The sequence below is a fragment of the Balaenoptera physalus genome (genome assembly GCF_965194825.1).
Source record: "Balaenoptera physalus genome assembly, chromosome: 14".
NCBI classification, from domain to species: domain Eukaryota; kingdom Metazoa; phylum Chordata; class Mammalia; order Artiodactyla; family Balaenopteridae; genus Balaenoptera; species Balaenoptera physalus.
The window spans coordinates 43,505,656-43,520,988 of NC_138893.1; the positions used below are offsets into that span (position 1 = coordinate 43,505,656).

General features: G+C 36.7%; 1 protein-coding gene across 8 annotated transcripts in view; it reads left to right on the top strand.

Moving 5' to 3' along the window:
- LOC309643036 (uncharacterized protein) overlaps positions 1 to 15,333 on the top strand; it is a gene marked incomplete at its 5' end in the record, with an annotated part of 739,057 nt that overhangs the window by 535,210 nt on the left and 188,514 nt on the right. The window lies entirely within an intron of this gene.

A 15,333-nucleotide genomic window follows, 5' to 3' on the forward strand; every position in this document is an offset into this window, starting at 1 on the left:
ATATCGTTTTCTTATATAGGCCCCTTCATCATTATATGAAGTCCTTCTTTATCTTATTTATATACTTTGTTTTAGAGTCTATTTTGTCTGATATAAGTATTGATACCCCTGCTTTCTGTTGTTTCCATTTGCAATATCTTTTCCATTCTCCCACTTTTTTTTTTGTTTGTGTCTTTAGCACTGAAGTGAGTCTCCTATAGACAGCATATAGATAGGTCTTTTTTATTTTTTTTTATCCAAATGCCATCCTATATCTCTTTTTTTTTTTCTTTTTGAACTTACATCTCTATAGGTATTAAAATAATTGTATTGTAAATAATTTTTTATTGAATGAAAGACTTTAACAATTTTATAGTGCTTTACAATTTCCAAAAGTTTCACACACGTGACTTCATATAAACCTATGATAACCCTTTTTTCCACCACCCCTATATTGCCCACCCCCACAAGTGGTAGCCACTAGATTGTTCTTTTTATCTGTGAGTCAGCTTCTTTTTTTTTTTAATTTTAAAATTTTATTTAATTAATTTTTTTATACAGCAGGTTCTTATTAGTCATCAATTTTATACACATCAGTGTATACATGTCAATCCCAATCGCCCAATACAGCACACCACCATCCCCACTCCCCCGCAGCTTTCCCCCCTTGGTGTCCACACTTTTGTTCTCTACATCTGTGTCTCAAATTCTGCCCAGCAAACCGGTTCATCTGTACCATTTTTCTAGGTTCCACACACATGCGTTAATATACGATATTTGTTTTTCTCTTTCTGACTTATTTCACTCTGTATGACAGTCTCTAGATCCATCCATGTCTCAACAAATGACTCAGTTTCGTTCCTTTTTATGGCTAAGGAATATTCCATTGTATATATGTACCACTTCTTCTTTATCCATTCGTCTGTCGATGGGCATTTAGGCTGCTTCCATGACCTGGCTATCGTAAATAGTGCTGCAATGAACATTGGGGTGCATGTGTCTTTTTGAATTACGGTTTTCTCTGGGTATATGCCAGTAGTGGGATTGCTGGATCATATGGTAATTCTCTTTTTAGGGTTTTAAGGAACCTCCATATTGTTCTCCATAGTGGCTGTATCAATTTACATTCCCACCAACAGTGCAAGAGGGTTCCATTTTCTCCACACCCTCTCCACCATTTGTTGTTTGTAGATTTTCTGATGATGCCCATTCAAACTGGTGTGAGGTGGTACCTCATTGTAGATTTGATTTGCATTTCTCTAATAGTTAGTGATGTTGAGCAGCTTTTCATGTGCTTCTTGGCCATCGGTATGTCTTCTTTGGAGAAATGTCTATTTAGGTCTTCTGCCCATTTTTGGTTTGGGTTGTTTGTTTCTTTAATATTGAGCTGCATGAGCTGTTTATATATTTTGGAGATTAATCCTTTGTCTGTTGATTCGTTGGCAAATATTTTCTCCCATTCTGATAGTTGTCTTTTCGTCTTGTTTATGGTTTCCTTTGCTGTGCAAAAGCTTTTAAGTTTCATTAGGTCCCATTTGTTTATTTTTGTTTTTATTTCCCTTTCTCTAGGAGGTGGATCAAAAAAGATCTTGCTGTGATTTATGTCAAAGAGTGTTCTTCCTATGTTTTCCTCTAAGAGTTTTATAGTGTCTGGTCTTACATTTAGGTCTCGAATCCATTTTGAGAGTATTTTTATGTATGGTGTTAGGGAGTGTTCTTATTTCATTCTTTTACATGTAGCTGTCCAGTTTTCCCAGCACCACTTGTTGAAGAGACTGTCTTTTCTCCATTGTATAGCCTTGCCTCCTTTGTCATAGATAAGTTGACCATAGCTATGTGGGTTTATCTCTGGGCTTTCTATCTTGTTCCATTGATCTATGTTTCTGTTTTAATGCCAGTACCATATTGTCTTGATTACTGTAGCTTTGTAGTATAGTCTGAAGTCAGGGAGTCTGATTCCTCCAGCTCCCTTTTTTTCCCTCAGGACTGCTTTGGCAATCTGGGGTCTTTTGTGTCGCCATACAAATTTTAAGATTATTTGTTCTAGTTCCATTAAAAATGCCATTGGTAATTTGAAAGGGATTGCATTGAATCTGTAGATTGCTTTGGGTAGTATAGACATTTTCACAATATTGATTCTTCCAATCCAAGAACATGGTATATCTCTCCATCTGTTGGCATCATCTTTAATTTCTTTCATCAGTGTCTTATAGTTTTCTGCATACAGGTCTTTTGTCTCCCTAGGTAGGTTTATTCCTAGTTATTTTATTCTTTTGGTTCGTTGATAAATGGGAGTGTTTCCTTAATTTCTCTTTCAGATTTTTCATCATTAGTGTGTAGGAATGCAAGAGATTGCTGTGCATTAATTTTGTATCCTGCAACTTTACCAATTCATTGATTAGCTCTAGTAGTTTTCTGGTGACATCTTTAGGATTCTCTCTGTATAGTATCATGTCATCTGCAAACAGTGACAGTTTTACTTCTTCTTTTCCAATTTGTATTCCTTTTATTTCTTTTTCTTCTCTGATTGCCATGGCTAGAACTTTCAAAACTATGTTGAAGAATAATGGCGAGAGTGAACATCTTTGTCTTGTTCCTGATCTTAGAGGAAATGCTTTCAGTTTTTCACCATTGAGAACGATGTTTGATGTGGGTTTGTCGTATATGGCCTTTATTATGTTGAGGTAGGTTACCCCTACGCCCACTTTCTGGAGAGTTTTTATTATAAATGGGTGTTGAATTTAGTCAAAAGCTTTTTCTGCATCTATTGAGATGACCATATGGTTTTTATTCTTCAATTTGTTAATATGGTGTATCACATTGATTGATTTGCATATATTGAAGAATCCTTGCATCCCTAGGATAAATCCCACTTGTTCATGGTGTATGATCCTTTTAATTTGTTGTTGGATTCTGTTTGCTAGTATTTTGTTGAGGATTTTTGCATTTATATTCATCAGTGATATTGGTCTGTAATTTTCGTTTTTTGTAGTATCTTTGTCTGGTTTTGGTGTCAGGGTGATGGTGGTCTCATAGAAGGAGTTTGGGAGTGTTCTTTCCTCTACAATTTTTTTGGAACAGTTTGAGAAGCATGGGTGTTAGCTCTTCTCTAAATGTTTGATAGAATTCACCTGTGAAGCCATCTGGTCCTGGACTTTTGTTTGTCAGAAGATTTTTAATCACAGTTTCAATTTCATTAGTTGTGATTGGTCTGTTCATATTTTCTGTTTCTTCCTGGTTCAGTCTTGGAAGGTTATACCTTTGCAAGAATTTGTCCATTTCTTCCAGATTGTCCATTTTATTGGCATAGAGTTGCTTGTAGTAGTCTCTTAGGGGGCTTTGTATTTCTGTGGTGTCTGTTGTAACTTCTCCTTTTTCATTTCTAATTTTATTGATTTGAGTCCTCTCCCTCTTTTTCTTGATGAGTCTGGGTAATGGTTTATCAATTTTGTTTATCTTCTCAAAGAACCACCTTTTAGTTTTATTGACCTTTGCTATTGTTTTCTTTGTTTCTATTTCATTTATTTCCACTCTGATCTTTATAATTTCTTTCCTTCTGCTAACTTTGGGTTTCATTTGTTCTTCCTTCTCTAGTTCCTTTAGCTGTAAGGTTAGATTGTTTATTTGAGATTTTTCTTGTTTCTTGAGGTAGGCTTGTATAGCTATAAACTTCCCTCTTAGAACTGCTTTTGCTGCATCCCATAGGTTTTGGATCATCGTGTTTTCATTGTCATTTGTCTCTAGGTATTTTTTTATTTCCTCTTTGATTTCTTCAGTGATCTCTTGGTTATTTAGTAATGTATTGTTTAGCCTCCATGTGTTTGTGTTTTTTTACGTTTTTTTCCCGGTAATTCATTAGTGTTGTGGTCAGAAAAGATGCTTGATATGATTTCAGTTTTCGTAAAATTACTGAGGCTTGATTTGTGACCCAAGATGTGATCTATCCTGGAGAATGTACCGTGCACACTTGAGAAGAAAGTGTAATCTGCTGTTTTTGGATGGAATGTCCTATAAATATCAATTAAATCTACCTGGTCTGTTGTGTCATTTAAAACTTCTATTTCCTTATTTATTTTCATTTTGGATGATCTGTCCATTGGTGTAAGTGAGGTATTAAGTCCCCCAGTATTATTGTGTTACTGTCGATTACCTCTTTTATAGCTGTTAGCAGTTGCCTTATGTATTGGGGTACTCCTATGTTGAGTGCATATATATTTATAATTGTTATATCTTTTTCTTGGATTGATCCCTTGATCATTATGTAGTGTCCTTCCTTGTCTCTGTAACATTCTTTATTTTAAAGTCTATTTTATCTGATATGAGTATTGCTACTCCAGCTTTCTTTTGATTTCCATTTGCATGGAATACCTTTTTCCATCCCCTCACTGTCAGTCTGTATGTGTCCCTAGGTCTGATGTGGGTCTCTTGTGGACAGCATATATATGGGTCTTGTTTTTGTATCCATTCAGCAAGCCTGTGTCTTTTGGTTGGAGCATTTAATCCATTTACGTTTAAGGTAATTATCGATATGTATGTTCTTGTGATCATTTTCTTAATTGTTTTGGGTTTGTTTTTGTAGGTCCTTTTCTTCTCTTGTGTTTCCCACTTAGAGAAGTTCCTTTAGCACTTGTTGTAGAGCTGGTTTGCTGGTGCTGAATTCTCTTAGCTTTTGCTTGTCTGTAAAGCTTTTGATTTCTCCATTGAATCTGAATGAGATCCTTGCCAGGTAGAGTAATCTTGGTTGTAGGTTCTTCCCTTTCATCACTTTAAATAAATCATGCCACTCCCTTCTGGCTTGTAGAGTTTCTGCTGAGAAATCAGCTGTAACCTTATGGGAGTTCCCTTGTATATTATTTGTCATTTTTCCCTTGCTGCTTTCAATAATTTTTCTTTATCTTTAATTTTTGCCAATTTGATTAATATGTGTCTCAGCGTGTTTCTCCTTGGGTTTATCCTGTATGGGACTCGCTGCACTTCCTGGACTTGGGTGACTATTTCCTTTCCCATGTTAGGGAAGTCTTCAACTATAATCTCCTCAAATATTTTCTCTGGTCCTTTCTCTCTCTCTTCTCCTTCTGGGACCCCTATAATGTGAATGTTGCTGCATTTAATGTTGTCCCAGAGGTCTCTTAGGCTGTCTTCATTTCTTTTCATTCTTTTTTCTTTATTCTGTTCCATAGCAGTGAATTCCACCATTCTGTCTTCCAGGTCACTTATCCGTTCTTCTGCCTCAGTTATTCTGCTATTGATTCCTTCTAGTGTAGTTTTCATTTCAATTATTGTATTGTTCATCTCTGTTTGTTTGTTCTTTAATTCTTCCAGGTCTTTGTTAAACATTTCTTGCCATCTTCTTTTTTTTTTTTTTTTTTTTTTAAATTTTATTTATTTATTTATTTATTTATGGCTGTGTTAGGTCTTCGTTTCTGTGCGAGGGCTTTCTCTAGTTGCGGCAAGTGGGGGCCACTCCTCATCACGGTGCGCGGGCCTCTCACTATCGCGGCCTCTCTTGTTGCGGAGCACAGGCTCCAGACGCGCAGGCTCAGTAATTGTGGCTCACGGGCCTAGTTGCTCCGCGGCATGTGGGATCCTCCCAGACCAGGGCTCGAACCCGTGTCCCCTGCATTGGCAGGCAGACTCTCAACCACTGCGCCACCAGGGAAGCCCCCGCCATCTTCTTGATCTTTGCCTCCATTCTTTTTCCCAGGTCCTGGATCACCTTCACTATCATTATTCTGAATTCTTTTCCTGGAAGGTTGCCTATCTCCCCTTCATTTAGTTGTTTTTCTGGGGTTTTATCTTGTTCCTTCATCTGCTACATAGCCCTGTGCCTTTTCACCTTGTCTCTCTTTCTGTGAATGTGGTTTTTGTTCCACAGGCTGCAGGATTGTAGTTCTTCTTGCTTCTGCTCCTTCCTATATCCCTTGATTGAAGCATTTAGTCCAGTGACACTTTAAGTAAGTATTGGTAGGTATGCACTTAGTACCATTTTATTACTTGTTTTCTTGTTATTTTTGTAGTAATTCTCTGTTCTTTTCTTCTTTTTGTTTCTTCCTCTGTGGTTTGATGATTTTCTTTAGTAGTATGCTTGTGTTCCTCTATCTCTAGTTTTTGTGTATCTGCTGTAGGTTTTTGATTTGTGGTTACCATGGGGTTCATATATGTTGACCTCTAACTATATATATTTGTTTTAAGCTGGTAGTCATTTAAGGTCAAACACATTCTAAAAGATCTGCATTTATTTACTCCCTTCCCCCATGATTTGTGTTTTTTATGTCATATTTCACATCTGCATGCTTATCTCTTCACTTTTTATGGTAGTTATAGTTAACTTTACAATATTTTTGTCTTTTAATCATTGCCCTAGCTTATTTAAGTGGCTGATACAGAGCCTTTACTATGTATTTGCCTTTACTAGTGGGATTTTTCCTTTCCTATAGATTATTCCTTCTTATTGTAGTGTTTTCCTTTGCACTTAGGGAAGACCCTTTAACATTCTTTCACCGTCAGTTTAGTATGCATGAACTCTTAGTTTTTGCTTGTCTGAAGATTTCTTTATCTTTTCTTCAATTCTAAATGATAATCTTGCTGGGTAGAATATCCTAGGTTGCTGACTTTTCCTGCCACTCCTTTCTGGTCTGTGATGTTTCTGCAGAAGGAACAGCTGATAGTCTTATGGAGTTCTCCTGTATATGATTCTTTGTTTTTCTTTTGTTGACTTTGGAATTTTCTCTCTATATTTCACTTTTGTCATTTTAAATTATGATATGTCTTGGTCATGGTCCATTTGGGTTCATCATTTTTGGGACCCTCTATGCTTCCTGTACCTGGATAGCTGTTTCCTTCATCAGGTTTAGGAAGTTTTAATCATAATTTCATCAAATACATTTTTGAACCCCTTATCTATCTCTTCTCCTTCTGAAACCCCTATAATGTGAACATTGCTACACTTGATGTTTTCCCAGAGCTCCCTTAAACTGTTCTCTTTTTAAAATTTATTTTTCCCTTTGTTGTTCAAATTCGGTGATTACCATTATTCTATCTTCCAGATTACTTATCATTCTTCTGTATCAGCTAGTGTGCTATTAATTCTTCTGATGTGTTTTTCATTTCAGTTATTATATTCTTCAGTTATGACTGGTTATTTTTTATATTTTCTGGTTCCTTGAAAAAATTGTCACTGTGTTCATGTCTTCTTTTCCATAATTCAGTTATTATTCTTATTACTAATAGTTTGATTTCTTTCTCTGGTAAATTGTTTGTTTCATTATTTGCTTTTTTCAGGATTTTTCTCTTGCTCTTTCAGTTGAGACCAATTTCTCTCTCTCCTCATCTTGTTTAACTTTCTCTGTATGAAATTAGGTGGAACAGTTACCTCTTGTGCTCTCGAAGGTGTGTCCTTATGTGGGAGCATTCCTTACACAGTCTGTGTGTGCCCAGTGCCTTTGGTGGGAAAGCTGGATTTGACATGAACACAAGTCGTGACTTTCCTCAAGATATGCCAGCAGCCATCACCCGTTGGGAGGTGGGACTGGGTATGGAAGGGCTAGGGCCTGAGCCAGGGCTTTTCCTCTGCTCAGTGTTGGTCACTGCCCTATCTTGTGTGGTGTCAGTTCCTACATTGCTGGAGCAGAACCTCTGAGGTTTAGGTCCAAGCTGGCTCCATCTCTTTAAGTGTGTGCTCTCCCCCCTCACAGCACCAGCAACATTGCCGCAGAGGTGAGCAGTGCTGGAACAAGAGGGGTCCATGTGGGCACTCAGCATGGGTTGGGCTGCAGGCTGCGGTCATCCAGTTGGGTCAAAGACCAAGACTGCTTCTGATGCACTGCATGTGTAAATGTCAGAAATGGCTTCCTCTGCCCTGCTTAGATGCTGCTTCAAGTCTAAGTTACTTCTGTGTCTCACAGCCAAGCCCTTGCACTGGTGTGGAGCTGCATCATGAAGTGGGGCTGGAGCATTCACTAGTTCAAGCTGGGGCATGTGCCTGGGTGGTTGTGGGAAACTGGTCTGCATCTTGTTCTGTTTCAAACCACCCTCTTCACCCTGCTTAGGGAGCAAGCAAGCATACACATGCTCCTCATGAGCAGAGTTCAGGCTTTCCACAGCCCTCCTATTATTCCCACTGGCCCTCCAACCAGACAAAGAGGCTTGTCTTCCTGGTGTCAAACCCCAGGGCTGGGGTGTCCAATATTTGGCTCAAACTGCTCATTCCCCAGGAAAGATCTCTACCCACTCTACACATGTAATGTTCCTCTTTCTCTGAGTCCCCTTCCAGGGGCACAGGTCCCAACCTGATTGCTTCTCTTACCTTCCTACCTGATTTCGTATGGATCTTTCTTACAGCCGTGGTTGTACAGGAGTCTTTCTGCCAGTTTCCAGTTAGTTTTCAGTGAAAACTGTTCCACATGTATATGTATTTTTTATGTGTTTCTGGGAAGAAGTGAGTTCCGTGTCCTCCTACTCTGCTGTCTTGATCTCCACCAAAGGGCTTTTAATATTTTGGGAGAGATATGCAATCTGGTATGTTGCCAAATACCATAGCCCTCAGGGTAAAAAAAAAAAAAAAAAAAAAAAAAATTAACAAAAGCAAAACTTTTGATGGTAGATTCACAATATCTGCCAGACTTCACTACTTTTCATTCTAGAAATCAACACTCCCTTCTTTTTCTTTAAAATCTCATTTTATTTTTGTAGAAGTATTCAATTTGGTCCATCACTTATGTCATCTATGCATTTCCAATAATTCTTTCCTCTGTAACAATGATTCATACAGGATTTGATTTATCCAAATTGTTTATACTCAGAGTATTAGAGCATAGCTATTTAAAATAGGAAGTCCTGCTCATGGAAGAGATCATCTAAAATACGAGGGAAGGAGGACTCAATGCTTTCTGATGGTTCTGCCCAGGCATTCTCCTCATCTCTTTGTACCTTGCTTCTCCCTATTTCTGCTGCAGTGCTTTGGTGAGTGTGGAATCTGTCACCAAGTACAGATGGTAGTATTTACTTGAGTTGTGAGAAAATGGTAGTGTGAAATCAGAAGGCATCCATGGAACCTAGAGGTCCTTCTCAGGAGATGGGGGAAGCAACTAACAAATGGCATATAAAATAACAATCACAAAAGATGCCTTAGTCCAGTTTACCATTATGGAGAAATACTGGAAGACACTGTATTAAGCCTTGGTATTTTACTGATTATTTTCTGAGCTTTGATTTTCTTATATATAATTATTAGTGAATAAAGCTGAACATTGTTGGTAAGATTTATAAGAGTGAAATCTAGAACTAGGTAATATTTCACTTTGAAGCCATGGTTTAAAACATGACAAATATCAGTCCAGTCTCTTCTCAAGGAGAAGTGGTTTTCTCCACATTTTCCAAACCTAAATACAGCAGAGTGGTGCAAGAGTCTGTAATTCCACGGTACCTTCAGCACCACCTAAAAAGCCCAAACAACATACTTTCTAGTTTTTTTAATCTCCACTTTCTTTTCTTTATTCCTTTGAAATAATGCTTGTCTCAGGGAGCAGGGACCCCAGAGATAATTGCACAACTTCAGCTATCCACTTACTGTCACCTAGAAACTGTGAGCCAATTCTGCTCTTTGCTCAGAGTACCCAAAAGTCTCTTTTATTTCCATCTTTAAAGGAAGATGAATGTGTTGGCAGACTAATCATTACTGCCATTAGGAAATAGGTATTCAAGTTAAAAATAATGGGGAAGGTGAAATCTGCACATATTTCAAATGAGTCTGGAGAAAGCCCTGAAGACAGTGTTGAAGGGAACAATACGGTATTGTAGCTAGGGCTATATCTGCTGACCTCTCTGTAATGGGCCCTTTTTATACCTGCACTCCATTCTAGGAGCCTATTATGATGGAAATAGGCTTGGCAAATGATTTCCAAATACACCCACACTTTAAAAGTCATTTCATAACTGCTTCTAATCTGGCCATTTAAAAGTATAACCTTCAAAAAAAAAATAATAAATAAAAAATAAAAGTATAACCTTCAGAAAAGTTTTGCCATCTATCTCCATTATAGAGCTTGCAATTATGATAGAGTATTTTCTGCATATTCCCCTTATTGCATGATATCAGGAAGCCATGCCCATATTAGGAGCTTAAGTTGTACTCTGCATGTTTCCCTAATTAAGAATGCATTCCTGCTTTTTTTTTCTCATGATGAGAAAAATGAATCTTATCAAAAAACAGTTGTTTATGGTTTGAGGTCAAATGTGCAAATAAACTTTTAGGAAACATTGGAATAGTTAAATAGAGCAATAAATTTCCTTTTTATTATATATGTGAGAAATATCAATAGCAGCCAGTTATATATAATATATATATATATATATATATATATATATATATATATATATATATATACCTGTAAATTTTATGGAAAGGTTGGAAAAGAACAGAGCTATGCAGCAGAGGCACTGGACATCACTTTCAGTGAGACATTGGTGACTATTCGGAGTCCCATCAAGAACATTTTCTTTTTTGTTGTTTTGGCAACATCTCATGCTATTTTTCTCTGAATTATTCAACATAAGTTATTTTTATAACATCAGAGATATTAAAAAATTACCAGCCAAGCCTGCTGAATGGTCAGTTTGTTTGTTTGTTTTTTTATAAATTTATTTATTTATTTTTGGCTGTGTTGGGTCTTCGTTTCTGTGCAAGGGCTTTCTCTAGTTGCGGCGAGCGGGTGCCACTCTTCATTGCGGTGCGCGGGCCTCTCACTTTCGCGGCCTCTCTTGTTGCAGAGCACAGGCTCCAGACGCGCAGGCTCAGTAGTTGTGGCTCACGGGCCCAGTTGCTCCGCGGCATGTGGGATCTTCCCAGACCAGGGCTCGAACCCGTGTCCCCTTCATTGGCAGGCGGACTCTCAACCACTGCACCACCAGGGAAGCCCCAGTTATCTTTTTAAAATTTTATTGAGATACACTCCTGTAATGTAGAGTTCACCATTTTTTAAAACTAATTTAGTTTTGGCTGCATTGGGTCTTCGTTGCTGCATGTGGGCTTTCTCTAGTTGCAGCGAGTGGGGGCTGCTCTTCATTGTGGTGTGCGGGCTTCTCGCTGCAATGGCTTCTCTTGTTGCAGAGCATGGGCTCTAGGCACGCAGGCTTCAGTAGTTGTGGCACACGAGCTCAGTAGTTGTGGCTCATGGGCTTAGTTGCTCTGCAGCCTGTGGAATCTTCCCAGACCAGGGCTCAAACCTGTGTCCCTTGTATTGGCAGGTGGATTCTTAATCACTGTACCACCAAGGAAGTCCCAGAGTTCACGATTTTTCAGTGCACATTCAGTTGTTTTTATTATATTCATGGAGTTGTGCAACCACCACCACTATCTAATCTTAAAACATTTTCCTCATTCCGGAAAAGAAACCTCACAGCATTAAAGAAACTTTCCATTTCTCTATTCCCCCAACCTTTAGCAGACCTAATTTGCTATCTGTCTCTATGCATCTGTGTTTTTTGGGCATTTCATATACATGGAATCATAAAATATGTGGTCTCTTTTGACAGGTTATTTTCACATGTGTTCAAGTTACATCTGTCTTGTAACATGTATCCATACTTAATTTATTTTTATTGCCAAATAATATTCCATTGTATAGATGCATCACATCTTATCTATTCATCAGTCAGTGGAAATTTGGGTTATTAACCGTTTTTGTTGTTGTTGTTGTTATTATTATGAGTAATTCTCATAAATATTTGTATACAAGTGACTGTATGGATGTACGTTTTTATTTCTGTTGGGAATATACCTAGGAATAGAATTGTTGAGTTACATGCAAACTCTCTATATAACGTTTTGAGGTACTATCAAAATGGTTGTACTATTTTACAATCCCCCTAGCAATATATAAGTTTTAATTTGTCCATATCCTTGTCAACACTTGTTATTGCTGGTACTTTTAATTTTAGACATCCTGGTGTGTGTGTGACATGGTATCTTAGTTTGGTTTTGATTTATATTTCCTTAATGAATAATGATTAGAGCATCTTTTCATGTGTTTGGTGACTATTTGTATATCTTCTCTGGAGAAATGACTATTCAACTACTTTGCCCATTTTTAATTTGATTATTTGTCTTTTTAATTTGAATTGTAAGACTTTTTGTATGTTCTAAATATAGGTTCTTTATTAAATATGTGATTATAAATATTTTCTGCCATTCTATGGGTTGATTTTCCACTTTCCTTTGAAACACAAAGCTTTTTAAGTTTGGTGAAGTCCAACTTATCTATGTTTTTCTTTTGTCACATGCTTTCAAGATTCTCCCTTTGTCTTTGTCTTTTGACAGTTTGTTTATAATGTGCCTAGATGTAGATCTCCTTGAATTTATCTTACCTGCAGCTTGCTAAACTTCTTGCAGATGTAGACTAATTTTTTATCAAATTTGGGGAAATTGGGGCCATTATTACTATTATTTTTCCTTGGCATTGTTTCTTCTTTCCTTCTAGGACTCCCATTGAGTATGTTGGTACATTTGATGCATTGCATAGGTATTTGAGGCTATTTTCATTTTCCTTCTCTTTTTTTTTTTCTCTCTCTCTGTTCTACAGACTAGCTAATCTCAATTGACTTGTCCTCAGTTATGCTCTTTCCTCTGCCAAATCAAATCTGCTGTTGATTCCTTATGGTGAATTTTTCATTTCAGTTAATATAGTTCTAAAATTCAAAATTTCTATTTACTTCTTTTAAAAATAATTTCTCTTTATTGACTTCGTCTATTTTGTCAGACTTGGTTCTCATATATTCTTTTTTTTTTTTTTTATTTTTTTTTTATTTTTTCACACACACACACACACTGTATTTTATTTTTACAAGAGATAAATAGACTGACACCAAGCATTGTACATGGATGACCACAACAAAAGCAACAATGATTGCAATTACCAAACATGAAACACACTCATGCTATGTCATAATATTGACATTCAGTCCAGTAATCCTCCACTGTAACAGCTCCTTTACTTTGCAGTGAAAATTGATTTGTATATTCTTTGCCTCTGAGTCCTTGTGGGATTTTTTTTTTTTTTTAAATTCAGACAGAAAGTCACAAAAATTATACTCATCCTCATCAGTTCACTCAGTCCCATGTAATTAATTGTTTTTTTTCATCTTGATCTTTTGTTAGCACTTTTATGAGTTCATCAGTTTTTCATCAGAGTTCTGAAAATGCTTATTCATTCAGTTCAGCAGTACAGTCAGTTACCAGAAACCTGTACTTGTCAGAGTCTTTTCCATGAATTTCTTGAAGATGAAACCCTTTTATAGGAACATATTTGCAAAATCATCAGAGTACACCCAGAACTCTCTGTAAATGACAAAAGACTTAAAAATGACCACGGTAAAAGATTTGATGAAAGTTCATAATAATGCAGTTGACAAGAAAATTAGTTATTTCTGAGATATATATTTTAAAGTAATAACTAGGATTATTACTTATAACATTATACCAGAACATATAAGATTTTTAGAAATTTCATGTAATGTCTGAAACATTTATATTAACATATTTCCAGACATATTTCCATACAAATACAAATATAAGATTTTTAGAAATTTCATGTAATGTCTGAAACATTTATATTAACATATTTCCATACATATTTCCATACAAATACAAATATAAGATTTTTAGAAATTTCATGTAATGTCTGAAACATTTATATTAACATATTTCCATACAAATAACCCAATGAAAGTTTAGTATTAGTTGTTTTGTTTGTTTTTTTATACTGCAGGTTCTTATTAGGCATCAATTTTATACACATCAGTGTATACATGTCAATCCCAATCGCCCAATTCAGCACACCACCATCCCCCACCTCACCGCAGTTTTCCCCCCTTGGTGTCCATATGTCCATTCTCTACATCTGTGTCTCAACTTCTGCCCTACAAACTGGCTCATCTGTACCATTTTTCTAGGTTCCACATACATGCATTAATATATGATATTTGTTTTTCTCTTTCTGACTTACTTCACTCTGTATGACAGTCTCTAGATCCATCCACGTCTCAACAAATGACTCAATTTCGTTCCTTTTTATGGCTGAGTAATATTCCATTGTATATATGTACCAAAACTTCTTTATCCATTCGTCTGTTGATGGGCATTTAGGTTGCTTCCATGACCTGGCTATTGTAAATAGTGCTTCAATGAACATTCGGGTACATGTGTCTTTTTGAATTACGGTTTTCTCTGGGTATATGCCCAGTAGTGGGATTGCTGGGTCATATGGTAATTCTATTTTTAGTTTTTTAAGGAACCTCCATATTGTTCTCCAGAGTGGCTGTATCAATTTACATTCCCACCAACAGTGCAAGAGGGTTCCCTTTTCTCCACACCCTCTCCAGCATTTGTTGTTTGTAGATTTTCTGATGATGCCCATTCTAACAGGAGTGAGGTGATACCTCATTGTAGTTTTGATTTGCATTTCTCTAATAATTAGTGATGTTGAGCATCTTTTCATGTGCTTCGTGGCCGTCTGTATGTCTTCTTTGGAGAAATGTCTATTCAGGTCTTCTGCCCATTTTTGGATTGGGGTGTTTGTTTCTTTGATATTGAGCTGAATGAGCTGTTTATATATTTTGGAGATTAATCCTTTGTCCGTTGATTCATTTGCAAATATTTTCTCCCATTCTGAGGGTTGTCTTTTCGTCTTGTTTATGGTTTCCTTTGCTGTGCAAAAGCTTTGAAGTTTCATTAGGTCCCACTTGTTTATTTTTGTTTTTATTTCCATTACTCTAGGAGGTGGATCAAAAAAGATCTTGCTGTGATTTATGTCAAAGAGTGTTCTTCCTATGTTTTCCTCTAAGAGTTTTATAGTGTCCAGTCTTATATTTAGGTCTCTAATCCATTTTGAGTTTATTTTTGTGTATGGTGTTAGGGAGTATTCTAATTTCATTCTTTTCCATGTAGCTGTCCAGTTTTCCCAGCACCACTTATTGAAGAGACTGTCTTTTCTCCATTGTATATCTTTGCCTCCTTTGTCATAGATTAGTTGACCATAGGTGTGTGGGTTAATCTCTGGGCTTTCTATCTTGTTCCATTGATCTATGTTTCTGTTTTTGTGCCAGTACCATATTGTCTTGATTACTGTAGCTTTGTAGTATAGTCTGAAGTCAGGGAGTCTGATTCCTCCAGCTCCATTTTTTTGCCTAAAGACTGCTTTGGCTATTCGGCGTCTTTTGTGTCTCCATACAAATTTTAAGATGATTTGTTCTAGCTCCGTAAAAAATGCCATTGGTAATTTGATAGGGATTGCATTGAATCTGTAGATTGCTTTGGGTAGTATACTCATTTTCACAATGTTGATTCTTCCAATCCAAGAA